Consider the following 20981-nt stretch of genomic DNA (forward strand, 5'->3'; position numbering starts at 1 on the left):
CTACTTTATATTTTATGTATTCTTCTCACTAGAGATAGACCCCATTGCTGTATACTTGAACTCAATATTCACAGATTGATAAATTATAGGAAAATCTTTGACAATATTTCAAACAAATATAACAAATAATAATGACTAAAAGTTCATAATTCTTAGCTACTCTTCTCCTATACTTCCTAACATTCTCCTGCAAGTCAGTAGTTATGAAACAATGGCTAAATATAAATAGGATGTTTTAGAAGATGATTTCAAAATAACCTGCATTTGGGGTTTGTAGAAAACCCTCCCATGTCACAGTATTTTAAAGAAATGCTTGAATGCAAATGAGTTGACCTATACTTGATGATCCATTTTGATTTCATTATCCGATGTCTCAACGTGGAAGATCTTGACAGTCTAACAATTTGTCTTCTGTTCTCTTTTGAAATTTCTTTTATTTTTAATTTGGAGAAAGGAAATGGCATTTTATTTCCTGCTTTCTATAGACTCAAAAGTCATAAAATTGTAAAGAGGAGAAAAATTGTCAATTTTTTAAAGGTTAAATGCAGGAAAATTAGAGTGTCTGAAAGGGCAGACTCTGAATGGATCCAGTGCAGAAAGGTAGATAGCACTGGAGGGCAAGCTCAAAAATGAGTATTGAACAAAAAGATTGAACGGAAATAAGTATGTAAAAAGAGCCTCCCATGTCAGTGACATCCATCCTTCCAATTATTTCTTTTAGCTTTATGGTTGCCTTGAGTCACACAGAATATAAGCATCCATTTGATCACATAATGGGAGAACACAACTGTGTTTTGAAGTGAATCACTAACCCTAGGGGCAAATCTGCAGAAAGGTAAAATTTCCCTTCTCTTCCGTCCCAAATCTTTCCTTCTGAAGTACAGGATGACAGCTTTGCAGGTGGAAGAAAATCTCAGAAGGCCAGGCAGAAAACTAGCTTCTCATGCCTGAATGTAGCAGAGTTGGTATACTTTTTGAATGTCACACAGTAGAATTATCTAAAACAATCTCTGCAGATAATAAGTTTCTGTGTGGGGAATGGTTCTGGCAGACAAGTAGTATATTTTTTGTTCTCGCCATTCTTTGAGACACTGGAATGATTCCTCCTTGTAGAACACTTCAATCACAGACTATTTTTTCCCTTCCCTATGAAAATACAAGCTCAGGAAGACTTTTCATGAGCACGTTTCCCCCTGTAGCTTTCTCTCAAAAAAACAATAATCAGGATGCTTGGGAATTCAGTCTATCCTTCAATGTTTGCATATTCATTTGTATCCACCTGTACTCTGCTGTTGGTCCTGTTCCTTTTCTCAAATCAGTATTGAAAGCATCCTTTGAATTTTAAAACTATTAAAAAAATGATTTTATTTTCTTCATTTTTAAAGATGCTGGAAGCCACTAAAGTATAATTTGGTGCAAAGTTGTCACTCTATGAATCCTTAAGCAAATTCATGTGGAAATGTGTAAACACTCATTTAATGAACCAGATGTTTCTGGGGTCTAAGCTATTCCTTGAGAATAAAAGGAATCTCAGCTGGTAAAGAGTCCGCCTGCAATGCAGGAGACGTGGGTTTGATCCCTGATTTGGGAAGATCCCCTGGAGAAGGAAACAGCTACCTACTCCAGTATTCTGGCTGTAGAGTCCACGGAGTCACAAAAAGTCAGACACGACTGAGTGACTTTCACTTAGGATATTTAGAACTCCTGCATATTTCTTACTCCCTAGGAATAATAATAAACATCCATGTAAGCTGAATTACCAAACACTGACAAGGTAGGGGGAAAGGTTTTCAAATACATTTATCAGCATGATCAATAGAAACAAGATTTAGAAAATCATGTATGTACAGAAGATTATGTTCCATATACCCAAGGGAAAAACTTGTAATAAACTTGACACAGTGCCTGCCTTCAATAAAGTTACTATCTAAGTGAAGATAAGACAAACATCTGAAAAGATAAATAACAAGTGAATGCCACAAATGTTACAGGCAAAACGAGCAGTCCTGGGATGTGGTGATTCATATATAAGAAATATGTATTTGGTCCTGGTCACTGCTTCTGGCACAGAGCTCCTAAAACCCTTAGAATTTCCTAAGTGCTAAGAACAATGAAAGTCTCTTTTTTATGTTAATGAGGTGACTTCTGGATAGATCCTACAGAGGGGTGCTGATTACCAGGAAAAACAACCAGAAATGGAGGGTTTGAACTTTTAACCCCACCCCCTGACCTCCAGGGAGGGAAGAGGGGCTGGAGGTCAAGTCAACTGTCAATGGCCACTCATTTAATCAATTGATTAAATCATGATACACCTGAAGAAAAACAGGGTCCCAAAGGGAACATGCATGCCACTGTTCACTGCAGTACTGTATACAATTGCCAAGATATGGAAATAACCTAAAAGTCCATCAACAGAGGAACAGATAAACATGTGGTACATGTATATAAGGGAATATTATAAATCCATTCAAAAAGAATGAAATAATGGCATTTGCAGCAACATGGATGGACTCACAAATTGTCATACTGAGTGAATTCAGAGACAGAAAAGTATCATAAGAAGTTTGGAATTTTTAATTCCATCCCCTGACCTCCAGGGAGAGGAGAGGCTGGAGGCTGAGTCAACTGCCAACAGACAATGATTTAACCAATCGCGCCTATGTAATAATAACCTCAATAAAAGCCCCAAAGGACAGAGTTTGAATCCGTTCTGGGCTGGCAAGCTACAACACTTCCACATGCCTCCATGTCCCAAAGTCCACCAGAATAGAAGCTTTTCTCCTCAGGACACTGACCTGTATATTTCATCAGTTGCTGCTTCATATCCTTTAATATCATTTATAATGAACCAGTAATCTAGTGAGTAAACTAGTTTCCCGAGTTCTGTGAGCCACCCTAGCAAATAAATGGAATCCAAGGAGAGGGTAGAGGGACCTCTGATTACAGCCAATAGGTCAAAACACGATAAACTGGATTCACGATTGGCATCTGAAGCAGAAAGTAGTCTTGCTGAACTAAGCCCTTAACCTATGGAATCTGATGATGTCCCTGGGTAGATTGTGTCAGAACTGGACTGAATTGTAGGACACTCCCTGGGGTCATAATTGCTTGGTGCTGTGGGGAAAACCTCCACACACTGAAACTGGATGCAGAATCTTAAGTACAGACAAGTAATTTAAGAAAAAAAAAAAAAAGAGTATTATATAATCCCTAGACTGGAAAGTCTTCAAATGTTCTAGCTCAATAACTTACTGATGCTGAGAGTTCACATTTAATAAATGTGTATTATTATACCAGCCCTGTGCAAAGCATTTTGATAATAAATATTGAAAATATATATTCACTGTTTTGCATAACAACTTCAGGAGGTGAGTTTTTGTTTGTTTTGTTTTGTTTTCAAATGAGGAAGCCAAAATTCAGACTGTCTAAATACCTTGTCCAAGACTCCACTTCTAGCAAGAGACAGAGCAGTGATCCAAACTCCAGTCTTTCTTACCTAAGGTCTGTGCTCTCCACGGGGGTAACACTCTTCAACATGAATGGTAACATCCTTGGGTCCTCTCCCCAGTTAAGGAGACTCAACACATTCCCAGTAACTTGTTCCACTGATGGTTCCTGGGGAGCCTAGTGAAGGTTTCATAGAATATTCCAGAAAGAAGGAAACCATAAGTTAATTAAATAGATGCAAATTAAAATTTAGAAAAGTAAATTCCAAACCATGCTTGTAATTTGTAGACTGCACATTTGTACTGCACTTGGAATAGCCTTTGATTCCTATTCCACTCTTAACTATCAGAGTCAGTTCTACATAACTAAGAACTGCACTTGGAAAAACTGCACTTTTAAAAACTTGGTTTTTATGACATTTAAAAGATAATTGAAGTATGGAGGAAACTATCAGGAGATGAATGCAATATAATCCATAGAGTTATAAATGCAAATTCAGAGAATTTAAATTCATGATTGACAAGGCATACAATGGTTATTACAGACCAATTGACAAAAATCCTTTACTTTTGTGATCTATTTTCCACTCAAGAACAACTTTGTCTAAATCCATTGTTCTCCCTTGAGTTTTATCTTTTATCTTGTTCAACAGTTTATTTAATTTCAAAGACAATTAGATAAGCCAAAGTAATGGCACTACAGATGTATAAATGTATCCTGAGATGAATAAATTATAGACATTTCAATAAGTACCAAATGGAAACTGGGTAGCCTATCCCATCTCCAGCAGATCTCCTGACCCAGGAATTGAACTGGGGTCTCCAGCATTGCAGGCAGATTCTTCACCAACTGAGCTATCAGGGAAGTCTATGAAATGAAAAAGGAGCAGCTATTTGCTTGAACACAAATGGGTTTGTTGTTTGGAATAATCTTTTTTTTTTTTTAACCAAGCACTTTGGCCCCTTTTGTTACTTACTGAACAATTTAAGTGAGTAATTTTTTTTAATTAATTTATTTAATTGGAGGCTAATTACTTTACAATATTGTAGTGGTTTTTGAAGTGAGTAATTCTTAATGTACTGGTCTTTAATGTCTATCAGTAAATCTAATGATTTTTCTTTCTCAAGGTTTCTCAATGTTTCTCATTGTCCTTTTTCTTTCTCAATGGCATAGGTATGTGGGTTGACTCTTTATATGTGAGGCTTAAAACCGGAGAAAAATATGACCTCATAGAAAAAAAAATACATATATGGCAAGTTTTTCTGCAAATGAAAGAAATGTTTTTCAATACAATCTTGCCTCACTTTGTTAGGCCCTTTCCTCTATAGAGACATCAGTTTGACCATGGTGGAGTTTTTTAAAAATACTTGTGGTAAATAAAAAAAACAGGGTTATTGGTTTAAATACCTTTAAAAAAAATTATACCACTTCACTCCTCCAAACAGCAATGGATTCACCATTCTACACAAGAGAGAAAAAAAAAATTTATGACATTGCATTAAATACTTTGCATGATCTGACCACAGTCACACTGATTTGGGTTGGTTACTGGGGACCTTAAATGGTATGATATATACAAAGATCGTTTAAAGGGAAACCAAACAGTGGAGGTTAAGAGTTGGGACCTAGAGTGCATTAGCTTAGGGTTAAAATGTAGCCCAGCGCTTGCTAGTTTAGCAACTGCAAACAAATTAATTAAAATGCCTAAGCTTTGTTTCCCTCTCTAAATGAGGATAATGATTTTACCTTTTCTATAAGGTCATAAAGAAGATTAAATGAGATAATAAATTCAAGTGCTTGGCTGAGTGCTTGCGTTTATGTTCAGTACGTGTCCTACTCTGCTTTTGTGGCTACGTTATTGTTGTTGTTGCTGGGATTTTTATCATCTTATTCTCATACATTTGCCCTTGAAGTTCCATCTATCTAGAGTGAGTGCTCTTTCATCATCTCTCTGAATGGTCAAATTCTATCAATCACCCAAGACTCAGCTCATCTACCATCTATATCACTGAATTTTGCCTGTCTAGAGAAGTTAATTCTCATTCCTCAAAGACACTGCAATTCTTATCACCGATGATAGACATCTGTACTGAATTTTTACAGGCTTATTTAGGTATTTACCTTTCCATGTATTTCTCAGCTATATTATAGTGAGCTCCCTGAAGGCAGGTACTGTAGTTATTTCTACATCTGACAGTTTCTGCATCTGATACAGAGTCCTTAGCAATGAATATTTGTTGTTCATCTCAAGCTCCTTCCCCACTGGATGAAATGGCCGGAGTTAAAGGGCTACATAATCTACTGTGCTGGCATTTATTGTATGTTGCTGTTAATGCTTATTATATCCCATGCATTTGTTCTAAGCACTTTAATGTTTTATTTCCTTTAATCTTCACACTGACTCTATGAAGCAGGTATTTGCAATTCATTTAGATCTGAAGATACTGAGGCACTGAAGGTTAAAAAAAAAAACATTTTCCTAGTGTGAAATAATAGAAATTATATGTATTGGTCTCTGCTGGCAGTTCCTGACACAGACATCCTAAAACCCTTGTAATTTTCTGAGTGATAAGAGCACTAAGAGGATCTTTTGTTCTAATACTTGGTCTTTGATCCTAGTTCCTGACCCAGCTCTTAAATCCTTTGGAATTTCCTGGGTGATAGAAGTGTCTTGCTCTAATGAGGCGACTTTTCCTGGGCTCCAAGCTACCTTCAGGATCAAGCTTGGTTACCAAGCCATAATTAGAAGCTAGAAACTTTCTACCTCCCCCTCCTACCCGCCTTTCTCCTGGAAGTGAGAAAGCGGTGGAAACTGAGTTAACAATGGATCATGACTATATAATGAAACCTGCATAAAAGTCACCAGTACAGAGTCTGGAATGTTCTGGGTTGCTGAATATATGGGGTTGCTGGGAGAGTGGCATACCCAGACTCGGCAAGGAAGCTCCACGCCCCTTACCCCACACCTTGCACTATGCACTCACCTCTTCCATCTGGTTGTTCATCTGTATCCTTTTACAAGCAACAGGTTAATGTTAAGTGTTTCCCTAAGTTCTGTCAGACAGTCTACCAAATTATCAAAGCCAAGGAGGAGGTCATGGGAACCCCAATTTATCTATAGCTGACCGGTCAGAAATACAGCTGACTAGCTGGGACTTAAATTGGCATCTGAGGGAGCAAGAGAGACAATCCTGTGGGATAAGGGTCTGACCCCTACTGTCAGAATAGAGTTCAACTTCAGGACATCGAGCTGGTGTCAGAGAATTGCTTAATATGTGGAAAATCTACACATCCAAAGTCAGAATTATAGAGTGTGAAGAAGCACAGAGGTGTGTTTTCTTCACACAAAGATTATATAGTCAGTACAAGGCTGAGGGGGCATTCAAACCCAGGCAGACTATCTCTAGACAGACAACATGCTCTTGGCCTCTGTTCAATACTATCCACCTACTAAAATATCCAGAGATTACCCGTAACTCACATTACTTACAAGAATAACAGTTAAATTGTGTTTAAAAGCACTACAAGATCTGATATTATCATCCTCTCAACTTCTTCGAAGTTGGACTAGAAACCGGGAAGCAGAGAAATAACAGTGGGAGATGTCATTGTCCTACTTGAGGGCTTCTTTTGCGGACTGAGGAAATACGTCCCTATTTTCCAAATCAGAAATCAAGTCTAAACATAACAAGACAGAATATCTTAAATAGGACTGTCATAGTGAAAAACCTGGCATCCATGATGAAAATAATAATACGGAACATATTTTGAAGTAACAGGCACCATCCTAGGCTGTTAAAGTGGGTTTTCTCTTTAATTAAAATATACTACGGTTACCACTATGGAGAAAGAGAAGAGCAGCCGGAAACGCAGGGAGCTGGAGCTTGATGTTCTCCTGGTGCACATACTCTATCTCACACAGAGCCATCCGGAGGGATCACACTGTGATGAGGACGGAGCAGGACAAAAGTATCACCGCCCCATAATCAAGTCTGAACCCAGATAAAAACAGCATTTACCAAACCACAGAAGTAAGCGAAGGTCCTCTTAACCTGGCTAAAAGGAGGGGTTGCCACTCCTTCACCAGTTACTACCTGAGCCTCCTCCATTCCTCTGTCATGCTGCTGCTGCTGCTAAGTCGCTTCAGTTGTGTCCGACTCTGTGTGATCCCAGAGACGGCAGCCCACCAGGCCCCGCCGTCCCTGGGATTCTCTAGGCAAGAACACTGGAGTGAGTTGCCATTTCCTCCTCCAATGCATGAAAGTGAAAAGTGAAAGTGAAGTCGTTCAGTCGCGTCCGACTCTTAGCGACCCCTGGACTGCAGCCTACCAGGTTCCTCCGTCCATGGGATTTTCCAGGCAAGACACCCCGCACCCTAACAGCCTCCAATCCAGAATAAAACTTTGCTTCTTTGAGCCGTCTCCAGAATCGCTTGACAAAAGCCCAAATCCTATCATTTCTTTCTAACACTTCCCTGCTGACATGTTCCAGGGTCCCCAGGATGTGTGTTCTTCCTCACTGAAACATGTCAATGAACCAGCTTTGTTCAATCACAAGTTTCTGGTGCTTTGCAGCTGACAGCATTGACACTATTACATCACTAAGTTATTGATGAAGAAACTGGCCTCAGAGAAAATAAATCACTAATTATTCGACTCTAGACTTAAACTCACTTTGCTTTTTTCCTTTTGTTATTTTTGTTACTATTTGGGTATGTTTTTGTTATACAAACTCCAGAGACTTCCCTCTGAGCCACTCACTGCATTATACAGTTTCCCAAAGATTACTGTAAATATACATGATAATAGGAGGGCAAGAGAGAACGCTAGTGCCCTCTGCATTCTTATTATGTACTGGCTGCTTTATCTGTATCTCCTATTTCAATCTCACAAGTACTGAGTTGGCCAAGACGTCCCTTATGATTATACAGTGGAAGTGAGAAATAGATTTAGGGCCTAGATCTGATAGATAGAGTGCCTGATGAACTATGGAATGAGGTTCGTGACATTGTACAGGGGACAGGGATCAAGACCATCCCCATGGAAAAGAAATGCAAAAAAGCAAAATGGCTGTCTGGGAAGGCCTTACAAATAGCTGTGAAAAGAAGAGAAGTGAAAAGCAAAGGAGAAAAGGAAAGATATAAGCATCTGAATGCAGAGTTCCAAAGAATAGCAAGAAGAGATAAGAAAGCCTTCCTCAGCAATCAATGCAAAGAAATAGAGGAAAACAACAGAATGGGAAAGACTAGAGATCTCTTCAAGAAAATTAGAGATACCAAGGGAACATTTCATGCAACGATGGGCTCGATAAAGGACAGAAATGGTATGGACCTAACAGAAGCAGAACATATCAAGAAGAGGTGGCAAGAATACACAGAAGAACTGTACAAAAAAGAGCTTCACGACCCAGATAATCACGATGGTGTGGTCACTGACTTAGAGCCAGACATCCTGGAATGTGAAGTCAAGTGGGCCTTAGAAAGCATCACTATGAACAAAGCTAGTGGAGGTGATGGAATTCCAGGTGACCTATTTCAAATCCTGAAAGATGATGCTGTGAAAGTGCTGCACTCAATATGCCAGCAAATTTGGAAAAGTCCCAAAGAAAGGCAATGCCAAAGAATGCTCAAACTACCACACAATGGCACTCATCTCACACTAGTAAAGTAATGCTCAAAATTCTCCCAGCCAGGCTTCAGCAATATGTGAACTGTGAACTTCCTGATGTTCAAGCTGGTTTTAGAAAAGGCAGAGGAACCAGAGACCAAATTGCCAACATCTGCTGGATCATGGAAAAAGCAAGAGAGTTCCAGAAAAACATCTATTTCTGCTTTATTGACTATGCCAAAGCCTTTGATTGTGTGCATCACAATAAACTGTGGGAAATTCTGAAAGAGATGGGAATACCAGACCACCTGATCTGCCTCTTGAGAAACTTGTATGCAGGTCAGGAAGCAACAGTTAGAACTGGACATGGAACAACAGACTGGTTCCAAATAGGAAAAGGAGTACATCAAGGCTGTATATTGTCACCCTGCTTATTTAACTTATATGCAGAGTACATCATGAGAAATGCTGGACTGGAAGAAACACAAGCTGGAATCAAGATTGCCGGGAGAAATATCAATAACCTCAGATATGCAGATGACACCACCCTTATGGCAGAAAGTGAAGAGGAACTCAAAAGCCTCTTGATGAAAGTGAAAGTGGAGAGTGAAAAAGTTGGCTTAAAGCTCAACATTCAGAAAACGAACATCATGGCATCCGGTCCCATCACTTCATGGGAAGTAGATGGGGAAACAGTGGAAACAGTGTCAGACTTTATTTTTCTGGGCTCCAAAATCACTGCAGATGGTGACTGCAGCCATGAAATTAAAAGACGTTTACTCCTTGGAAGGAAAGTTATGACCAACCTAGACAGTATATTCAAAAGCAGAGACATTACTTTGCCAACAAATGTCCATCTAGTCTAGGTTTTTCCTGTGGTCATGTATGGATGTGAGAGTTGGACTGTGAAGAAGGCTGAGCACCAAAGAATTGATGCTTTTGAACTGTGGTGTTGGAGAAGACTCTTGAGAGTCCCTGGGACTGCAAGGAGATCCAACCAGTCCATTCTGAAGGAGATCAGCCCTGGGATTTCTTTGGAAGGAATGATGCTAAAGCTGAAACTCCAGTGTTTTGGCCACCTGATGTGAAGAGTTGATTCATTGGAAAAGACTCTGATGCTGGGAGGGATTGGGGGCAAGAGGAGAAGTGGACGACAGAGGATGAGATGGCTGGATGGCATCACTGACTCAATGGACGTGAGTCTGAGTGAACTCGGGGAGTTGGTGATGGACAGGGAGGCCTGGCGTGCTGTGATTCACGGGGTCACAAAGAGTCGGACACGACTGAGCGACTGAACTTAACTGAACTGAACTGACTGAAATGATGTTGCAGGAAAACCCAGACAAATTTTTTTTACCAGTCCAATATGTACAACAATCCTTTGAAGAAGCTCATTCAACAACTGGAAAAATATCTGTATATCAATGGTAAGCAATTTCTCAAGACTAGCAAGTTTTAAAAATTTAACCTACCTGTGCAAGTGCTTAGTCGCTCAGTCAGGCCCAACTCTCTGCAGCGCCATGGGCTGTAGCCTGTCAGGCTACCTGGTCCATGGAATTTTCCAGGCAAGAATAGTGGAGCAGGTTGTCATTTCTTACTCCAGGGGATCTTCCCAACCCAAGGATGGAACTTGTGTCTCCTACATCTCCTGCATGGGAAGACAAATTCCTTACCACTAGAGCCACTTGGGAAGCCCTAACTTAGCTATGCTGCTGCTGCTAAGTCGCTTCAGTCGTGTCCAACTCTGTGTGATCCCAGAGATGGCAGCCCACCAGGCGCTCCCATCCCTGGGATTCTCCAGGCAAGAACACTGGAGTGGGTTGCCATTTCCTTCTCAAATGCATGAAAGTGAAAAGTGAAAGTGAAGTCGCTCAGTCGCGTCTGACTCTTCGTGACCCCATGGACTGCAGCCTACCAGGCTCCTCCGTCCATGGGATTTTCCAGGCCAGCGTACTGGAGTGGGTTGCCATTGCCTTCTCCAAACTTAGCTATACCAGCTATCTTATTCTCACATGCCCACACCATACTGGAATAGCCCATGTCTGGAAAGGAGTTAGGCCAACTTTCTCTGTAAGCACCATCTGGTCTGGCCTCATGCTTAATTCCGGATAAAGTTCAGCAGCAAACATATACTCTGCATGCACTCGCTTTATATTCCAGTTGCTGTTCAGTTTTTCACACAAGTTTTAGAACAGAACCCTCTCTATTTCTGCCTCTAAAATCTACTAAAATCAACCTGATTTTGAGAGCACGTTGAGAGTATCTTGGTTATTATGGCAGAACATTTACTCCAACACAAATAATGGCACTGGCTTGAGAGTTTCTAGCCAAGATGGGAACTAGCAAAATAAAATGTGCTATTTCAAGGAGTGGTATACATGCAATATATACTATCAACAACTACTAATTAAATTACCCTTGTCCTAAAGAGACACTTTCATTCTCCTGAACTATAATTGGAGGATCTTAGGTTACTGGGATGCTTCTGTCCCAAAAGCATACTAAGTCCTGGTTTCATTTACCTTCCTGCTTTTAACAAAATCATTTTCAGTAAAAAAAGGCAAAAGAAGAAAAGAAAACAGAAACAAAATATATCTCATATGCCTCATCCTCTATTACATCAATTTTCAAAAGCTGATTCTTTGTTGAAGAACTACTCAAACCTGCATTTGAACAGGAGTTCACTGCAGATAGCAATAAGAACTGTAGACATTATTAAGTTAACTCCTTATTTCTTAGACTCTGATAATCTGCACATCAGCATAGCTAAAGTAAATGCTGAAGTTATAGGCAAAACAAAAGTGTTTCACTTTTCAGACTTGTTTAAGATGAAATCATAGTACAACATTTTTGAACCATAACTAAAATTCAAGTTCTACATATCTTCAAGAAGACAACATCACTAGTAATGCCAGCATTTCTACACTGATTTTTCAAATTTACTGATGTAGATAAAGGGTATAAATATGTACTATGATGACATTTTCCTGAAAATAAAAACACTACATAAATTACATGAAGTAGCAAACCTTTATGTCATATATACAGCCATTTATACTTTGTATCAATGAACACTCATATATATATATATTCAATAATGTAACTTTCAATGAAATCATAATTGATTTCTAAGTGTCACTGAGTCGTAAAGTCTGAGTCATGATTTCACTTTAAATTTGACAGTACAATGCAAAAGAAGCACGGAAGCCAAGAGGTCTCACAATTTACGAAGCATTCCAGGCAGCTATGTGGTTTTCCTTCCAATAATGAGCACTCAAGATCAAGCCTTACAACTGACACTTACACATTTAATGAAGATATAGGATTGTGGAATAGCAAGTTTTTCATTTGTACTTTCATTAATATATTTCTCATTTTTTCACTAGTGAATACAGAAAAACTCAATATAAAGGTGGTGATCATTCAGAGACCTGGCAAGGTTTGCCGCAACGGAGCCCCAGTACTAACATTAAGTGGATGGCTCACAGCAGCAGCTATAAAGGAACTGAATTTAATATTCTGGGACTCAAGTCTGGGACTGCAGTTCCATAGACTCAGAATTAAGGATCACCTCATTTCTTAAAAGCAATAAGGGATAAAGAAATAGGAAAGGACTACATTAAAAGGCCAACATAATACTGGATTCAGTGTAAGAGCCCTGTAGAAATTAGACATTTTGATTAGTGGACACTAGAAACACTACGAAGACCAGAAGGCCTGGAAAGTAGGGTCTGATATAACATGGACATACTTACAATGATTAGACATTTTGGGATGAAACTTGCTTCAAAAATTGAAGAGGACTTAATATTTGGAATTCTGTTCTTATTTCCTGTGTTGCCATTTTTTCATATTTCAGTAAACTCGTAGAAATTTTTTATTCTAGACATAGGGCTCAATTTACATTCCCACCAACAGTGCATTAGGGCTCTTTTTTCTTTACACCCACACACACCAACAGCTCTTAACTCACGTGTTTTGATGACACCCGTGCTAACAAGTGTAACATGGTATCTCATTATAGCTTCGATTTGCATTTCCCTGATGACTAGTGATGTGGAGCGTCTTTTCACCTGTCTCTTGGTCATTTATATGTTTTCTTTGGAAACATGTCTATTCAGATTCTCTGTCCATTTCCTTATCAGACTATTTGTTTTTCTTGCTATTAAGTTGTATGAGTTACTTATATATTTTGAATATTAACCTTTTATCTGATACATAGTTATGATGGTTCTTCCAGTCCAGAGACCACAGTGATAAATGGTAAAAGAAAAATAAAAGGGGAAGTGATTGATAAGGAATGATAGGGAGTAATACAGTAATACAATGTGATAAGTGCTATGACGGAGTTAAAGCAAGACAAGGAGTAATTGGGAGGCGTTTTATTCTGGTTTGGACAGTTGGATAAAGCTCCCAAAAGATCATATTCAGCTGAAATGAACTGACGGAAAAAAAAGCAAGTCTTGAAAAATTCTGGAGGAAGAGACCTGTAGGAAGAGAAAGCAGCTAGTGCCATACATCTCAGGAAGGAAGAAATTCAGTATATTTGAGAAGAGGAGGCCAGCCAAGTTCCCAAAAGGAGAATGGGGGGCTGGGGGTGATGTGAGATGAAATCAGGGAGGCAAGAAAGTATAGATAGGAGTAAGGTCAAACTCAGGATTTTAGATTCAAGTATAAAGGGAAATCAATAGAGGGTTTTCCCAGGCTGTGGTTGGATCTTATTTATGTTTCGCATAGAACTGAAGCAGGGAAAAGAGCCTTATCAGGGAGATCAGACAGTAGAAATTACAGGCGTATTAAAGGGAGATGGAATGCCTTGAACCAAGTAGTGGAAATAGTGGAAATGTGGAGCTGGATAGATTTGGGGTGTGTTCTCCAGGTGGAGGTAACAGGCACTGCTGATAACCTACACCAGGAATATTTATTCCTTTTAATTATTTCTGTGTCTCATAAGAATTAATTTGCAGTGTTTGTGATTTGGTAAAAAAAAAAAAAAAACAGCGTTTCTTTCAGATGTTTTAAATCTGTTTGAAAGCTGGTTAATCCTACTGTATACCTATGGCCAAACTATAAATTACACTCCATGGATATTTCAGACATTGCAAAGTTACCAATTAAAATATGACTAGCTAAACAAAGATTACTTTGATAATAGTTATGTCTGTATTTTTTTTCTTTGTTAAAAAAGTAAAATTCTGGTGATTAGTTTGAGGATGTTTAATAGTTTAATAACATTTATTAAAGTATGTTAGGGAAAAAAATAGTAAATTTCACTCCACCAAAAACAATATGCACTGACAATAAATTTTGGAAGATTCATAAAGAATAACTAATCTGAAACTCTGTAACAATGAATCCTCAATATGTAGATATGAGAGATGGTTTTTTGTTTTGTTCTGTTTTTAGTTTTAGGCAAAAAAGAAAACAATGAATGGCTAGTAAAACTGCCACAACAATCTGGTTTTATTTTATTGTAAATTACAAAGAAAAGGAAAAAACTTTTTCGAGTTCTCCTATCTACACACTAAAAATAGCGAAAGAGTTTGTTTGATAGCATGCCATCCCCATTTAACATAAGTTTAAAGGCACCCAATAATAGTAATCATTTAGAAGGCATCCATCAGAAAATTTCCCATTGCTATTCATTTTATTAGTTCAGTTGAGTAGAAACAATAGCAGCCTTGCATTTAAGAAAGTTAATGATGGGTTTGTTTTCTTTTTAACAAGGAAGAAAGAAAGAAAGCTGAAATGCACACTGTTGTTGGAGTGAAAACAAAGAAAACTCATCAAAGCAACCAGGAAGGCCACCCTGGAAACAAAGGATTCAGGGCCTAGATATTGGTCACAACAGGATGCCTTCAAATCCTTGGGGAAAAGTCGAGAACACGGAACAGTGAATTTGGCTAATTGTTCAGCACTCCACACACTGATGTCAAGAGCACACTTCTGACCCAAATTCTGATTAGTTAGGATCTAGTTTAGACTTTGAGATAGATCATCAAATTCATTCTTGCCAAAATCTTCCAGGCATGGTTATGATACTTTGTTTGACCTCAGACAATAACTATTCTTGAAATCATCAAACTGATTTCCTTTTTTCTATCTCCAGTGCTCTTTAAGTCAGAGAGTGTCCTTTTGTTGTGTCATGACTGAACAACAATAAACAACTGGACTCTTGACTTTAAACAGAGGCTTGTTTTTCACTTGAGTATAGAATTTCCATCTTTAATGATCCTGGAGAAGTTCCTACCATCTGGGCAGTAGATGCAGAGTCATGTATTTAGAGTATGGACAGGCTGCCGGTTGCAATCAGAAAGCCATGTGACACTGTAACTGAGATACAGGGCAAAATGTAATAATTCTACATTAGTAGCACTCTTACTGTGTATTAGAAATCACAGGCAAGGAGAGATTGATTTCGTAAGTGCAACCTGGCCAGGAGGAAAAATGGAATTTTAAAATAGCACTATAACAATTTTTTTTTCCCTCTGAATATTCAATTTATCCTGATAATTTGAGCAATGAGCCTGGGCAAGCTCAGAGAAGAGTATTAGTACCTTTGTTGAATGTGTCAGTGCTGTAGATATTCACATCAAAATATCAAATCAAGAACCTACAATTAAATATACTAATCAAGCCAGTCAACCCTAAAGGAAATCAATCCTGAATATTCATTGGAAGGACTGATGCTGAAGTTGAAACTCCAATATTGTGGCCACCTGATGTAAAGCACCGACTCATTGGAAAAGACCCTGATGCTGGGAAAGATTGAAGGCAGGAGGAGAAGGGGGTGACAGAGGAGAGAGGGTTGGATGGCATCACTGACTTGATGGACATGAGTTTGAGCAAGCTCCGGGAGTTGGTGATGGACAGCCTGGCGTGCTGTAGTCTATGGGGTCGCAAAGACTTGGGTATGACTGAGCTACTGAACTGAACTGAAGAATTCACAGGCAGAAGTAAAGACAGTATTTCGTGTTCATCATGGGGCCTCCCCAGTGGCTCAGACAGTTAACAATCTGCCTGTAATGAAGGAGATGTGGGTTCAATCCCTGAGTTGGGAATATCCCATGGAGGAGGAAATGGCAACCCACTCTAGTATTCTTGCCTGGACAATCCCAAGGACAGAGCGCCTGGCGGGTCCATAGGGTCACAAAGAGTCAGACACAACTGACACTTTCATTTTCACGAAGCTGGATTTCTTCCATGACTAAACATAACTGCCTTCGAAAATAATGACGAAAACACTAATAATGATCCTTTTTTTCTCTATCTCACCCATTTGCTGCAACATTTCCTGTCCCTTCTACAACCCTTCTGTTCCCGTCATTTCTGAAGTTCAGAAAATACAGCATCACTGTGACTTCAGACAGAAAGACCTTCATTTTCTTCACTTAGATTGACTGTATTTATTTCCTAAAATGCTCATTTCGCTTAGGAAGAGACACAAGTTGATGACAGGTGAAATTACAGTTTCCTTGTGTCGTCATCTAACAATTTATTCTAGGTCTGCTAATTCTCATGATGCCCTACTAGAGAAACAATTAAAAGACAATGAAATTTTTAGAAATGCTAATCAAGTATACTATATCACTGTCAGATTCAAAATATATCGGTTCTTATTTTTCACAAGATTTAAGAGGCTCTCTTTCTGTACAGTTTAGTAATAAGAAAAGTTGCAAAGAATAACAGCCAAGGATGAGAATTAGCAGCCATAAAATTAAATGAGGTTAAAAATTAAAAACTCTAAATGGTAACTAGACTACTCTGCATAGACATTTTGAAGGGATAAAGAAAAGCTCTCAGCGGACTGGCAAACTCACAAAGGCAAGTCAGTGACTAAGGATCAGTAATCAGCTCACTGGAATGCAACCCTCTGGGAAACTTCACCCAAAAGAAAACCCGCCTGGACACATGGTTAGGAAGGAAACTGGCATTCTGAAAATGCTACTGAAGGCAGCACCAGGAGATGCAAACCATATGGCATATTTAGAGATGTTTTCCATTCATATTCATGTATTAAAGGTTCTGAGATCTTCTGCAAAGGAATGTGTTTAATTTTACTTAACCCAGCATTTTCCATGCTTATTTCAGCAAGCTCAGTTCAGTCGCTCAGCCGGTCCGACTCTTGAGACCCCATGAATCGCAGCAGGCCAGGCCTCCCTGTCCATCACACACTCCCTGAGCGACTCAAGACTCACATCCATCGAGTCAGTGATGTCATCCAGCCATCTCATCCTCTGTCGTCCACTTCTCCTCCTGCCCCCAATCCCTCCCAGCATCACTGGTCTTTTCCAATGAGTCAACTCTTCGCACAAGGTGGCCAAAGTACTGGAGGTTCAGCTGTAGCATCATTCCTTCCAAAGAAATCCCAGGGCTGATCTCCTTCAGAATGGACTGATTGGATCTCCTTGCAGTCCAAGGGACTCTCAAGAGTCTTCTCCAACACCACACTTCAAAAGCATCAATTCTTTGGCGCTCAGCCTTCTTCACAGTCCAACTCTCACATCCATACATGACCAAGGAAAAACCATAGCCTTGACTAGACGAACCTCTGTTGGCAAAGTAATGTCTCTGCTTTTGAACACGCTATCTAGGTTGCTCATAACTTTCCTTCCAAGGAGAAAGCATCTTTTAATTTCATGGCTGCAGTCACCATCTGCAGTGATTTTGGAGCCCAAAAAAATAAAGTCTGACACTGTTTCCACTGTTTCCCTATCTATTTCCCATGAAGTGATGGGACTGGATGCCATGATCTTCGTTTTCTGAATGTTGAGCTTAAAGCCAACTTTTTCACTCTCCACTTGCACTTTCATCAAGAGGCTTTTGAGTTCCTCTTAACTTTCTGCCATAAGGGTGGTGTCATCTGCATATCTGAGGTTATTGATATTTCTCCCGGCAATCTTGATTCCAGCTTGTGCTTCTTCCAGTCCAGCGTTTCTCATCATGTACTCTGCATATAAGTTAAATAAGCAGGGTGACAATACACAGCCTTGATGTACTCCTTTTCCTATTTGGAACCAGTCTGCTGTTCCATGTCCATTTTTAACTGTTGCTTCCTGACCTGCATACAGATTTCTCAAGAGGCAGGTCAGGTGGTCTGGTATTTCCTTCTCTTTCAGAGTTTTCCACAGTTTATTGCGATCCACACAGTCAAAGGCTTTGGCATAGTCAATAAAGCAGAAATAGATGTTTTTCTGGCACTCTCTTGCTTTTTCCATGATCCAGTGGATGTTGGCAATTTGATCTCTGGTTCCTCCGCCTTTTCTAAAACCAGCTTGAACATCTGGAAGTTCACGATTCATGTATTGCTGAAGCCCGGCTTGGAGATTTTTGAGCATTACCTTATTAGCATGTGAGATGAGTGCAGTTGTGCGGTAGTTTGAGCATTCTTTGGCATTGCCTTTCTTTGGGACTGGAATGAAAACTGTTCTCTTCCAGTCCTGTGGCCACTGCTGAGTTTTCCAAATTTGCTGGCATATTGAGTGCAGCACTTTCACAGCATCATCTTCAGGATTTGAAATAGGTCACCTGGAATTCCATCACCTCCACTAGCTTTGTTCATAGTGATGCTTTCTAAGGCCCACTTGACTTCACATTCCAGGATGTCTGGCTCTAAGTCAGTGACCACACCATCGTGATTATCTGGGTCGTGAAGCTCTTTTTTGTACAGTTCTTCTGTGTATTCTTGCCACCTCTTCTTGATATGTTCTGCTTCTGTTAGGTCCATACCATTTCTGTCCTTTATCGAGCCCATCGTTGCATGAAATGTTCCCTTGGTATCTCTAATTTTCTTGAAGAGATCTCTAGTCTTTCCCATTCTGTTGTTTTCCTCTATTTCTTTGCATTGATTGCTGAGGAAGGCTTTCTTATCTCTTCTTGCTATTCTTTGGAACTCTGCATTCAGATGCTTATATCTTTCCTTTTCTCCTTCGCTTTTCACTTCTCTTCTTTTCACAGCTATTTGTAAGGCCTCCCCAGACCACTGTTTTGCTTTTTTGCATTTCTTTTCCATGGGGATGGTCTTGATCCCTGTCCCCTGTACAATGTCACGAACCTCATTCCATAGTTCATCAGGCACTCTATCTATCAGATCTAGTCCCTAAATCTATTTCTCACTTCCACTGTATAATCATAAGGGATTTGATTTAGGTCATACCTGAATGGTCTAGTGGTTTTCCCTACTTTCTTCTAAATTAGTCTGAATTTGGCAATAAGGGGTTCATGATCTGAGCCACAGTCAGCTCCCGGTCTTATTTTTGTTGACTATATAGAGCTTCTCCATCTTTGGCTGCAAAGAACATAATCAATCTGATTTTGGTGTTGACCATCTGGTGATGTCCATTTGTAGAGTCTTCTCTTGTGTTGTTGGAAGAGGGTGTTTGCTATGACCAGTGCATTTTCTTGGCAAAACTCTGTTAGTCTTTGCCCTGCTTCATTCCGTATTCCAAGGCCAAATTTGCCTGTTACTCCAGGTGTTTCTTGACTTCCTACTTTCGCATTCCAGTCCCCTATAATGAAAAGGACATCTTTTTTGGGTGTTAGTTCTAAAAGGTCTTGTAGGTCTTCATAGAAACGTTCAACTTCTACTTCTTCAGTGTTACTGGTTGGGGCATAGACTTGGATTACTGTGATATTGAATGGTTTGCCTTGGAAACGAACAGAGATCATTCTGTCATTTTTGAGACTGTATCCAAGTACTGCATTTCGGACTCTTTTGTTGACCATCATGGCTACTCCATTTCTTCTGAGGGATTCCTGCCCGCAGTAGTAGATATAATGGTCATCTGAGTTAAATTCACCCATTCCAGACCATTTCAGTTCGCTGATTCCTAGAATGTCGACTCACTCTTGCCATCTCTTGTTTGACCACTTCCAATTTGCCTTGATTCATGGACCTGACATTCCAGGTTCCTATGCAGTATTGCTCTTTACAGCATCGGACCTTGCTTCTATCACCAGTCACATCCACAGCTGGGTATCGTTTTTCCTTTGGCTCCATCCCTTCATTCTTTCTGGAGTTATTTCTCCACTGATCTCCAATAGCATACTGGGCACCTACTGATCTGGGAAGTTTCTCTTTCAGTATCCTATCATTTTGCCTTTTCATACTGTTCATGGGGTTCTCAAGGAAAGAATACTGAAGTGGTTTGCCATTCCCTTCTCCAGTGGACCACATTCTGTCAGACCTCTCCACCATGACCCGCCTGTCTTGGGTGGCCCCACAGGCATGGCTTAGTTTCACTGAGTTAGACAAGGCTGTGGTCCTAGTGTGGTTAGATTGACTAGTTTCCTGTGAGTATGGTTTCAGTTTGTCTGCCCTCTGATGCCCTCTTGCAACATCTACCGTCTTACTTGGGTTTCTCTTACCTTGGGTGTGGGATATCTCATCTCGGCTGCTCCAGCAAAGTGCAGCTGCTGCTCCTTACCTATTTCAGCAAGGGAATACTCTAATATTTGGTGAAACACAGTTTGGAAAAGTTTGTTGATAAGTCAAAGTTTTGCCCATAGTTCCATTTGGTTCTCTCTGAAATTAATCTGTGTCCTGACACATATCAATTGTCTGCCAGACTTTGTAAAAGTCTAAGTAGATCTACGAATTGTCACAAAGGTAGTGCAAGATAAGAAATCATTTTTATCTCATTTCTGATATTAAATGTTCCTTATCTGTTACCTTGGCAGAAAAAGAATTAAATGAGTTATTAAAGTGTGAGATGATCATTGCCAATTATCTCTGAGAACTATTTAAGCTTCTCTTAAAGGTGTGTCCCAAATAACATCTACCAAGAGACTGATCAAGGAAGCCCAAAATGGGCTGTTAGTTTAACAAATAAAAACATGGGCTATGGAAAAAAATTAACTGGTTTTTCTCTGAAGTCACAAACCTGGTACTAAGCATCATCACTTTCACAATCAGCTCATCAGGCATTT

General features: G+C 39.6%; 1 long non-coding RNA gene across 1 annotated transcript in view; it reads right to left on the minus strand.

Annotated features, from left to right (window-relative positions):
* Nucleotides 1–20981, minus strand: part of LOC104985570 — a 115332-nt gene that overhangs the window by 31106 nt on the left and 63245 nt on the right. Inside the window, exons 3-4 of the long non-coding RNA XR_824928.1 lie at nt 4855–4908; nt 3497–3624 (exon numbers count right to left, since the gene is read on the minus strand). This is a non-coding gene — a long non-coding RNA (uncharacterized LOC104985570). The remainder of the gene's footprint in view (nt 1–3496; nt 3625–4854; nt 4909–20981) is intronic.

This window comes from Bison bison, unplaced genomic scaffold, assembly GCF_000754665.1.
Source record: "Bison bison bison isolate TAMUID 2011002044 unplaced genomic scaffold, Bison_UMD1.0 scf7180017864050, whole genome shotgun sequence".
Classification (NCBI taxonomy): Eukaryota; Metazoa; Chordata; class Mammalia; order Artiodactyla; family Bovidae; genus Bison; species Bison bison.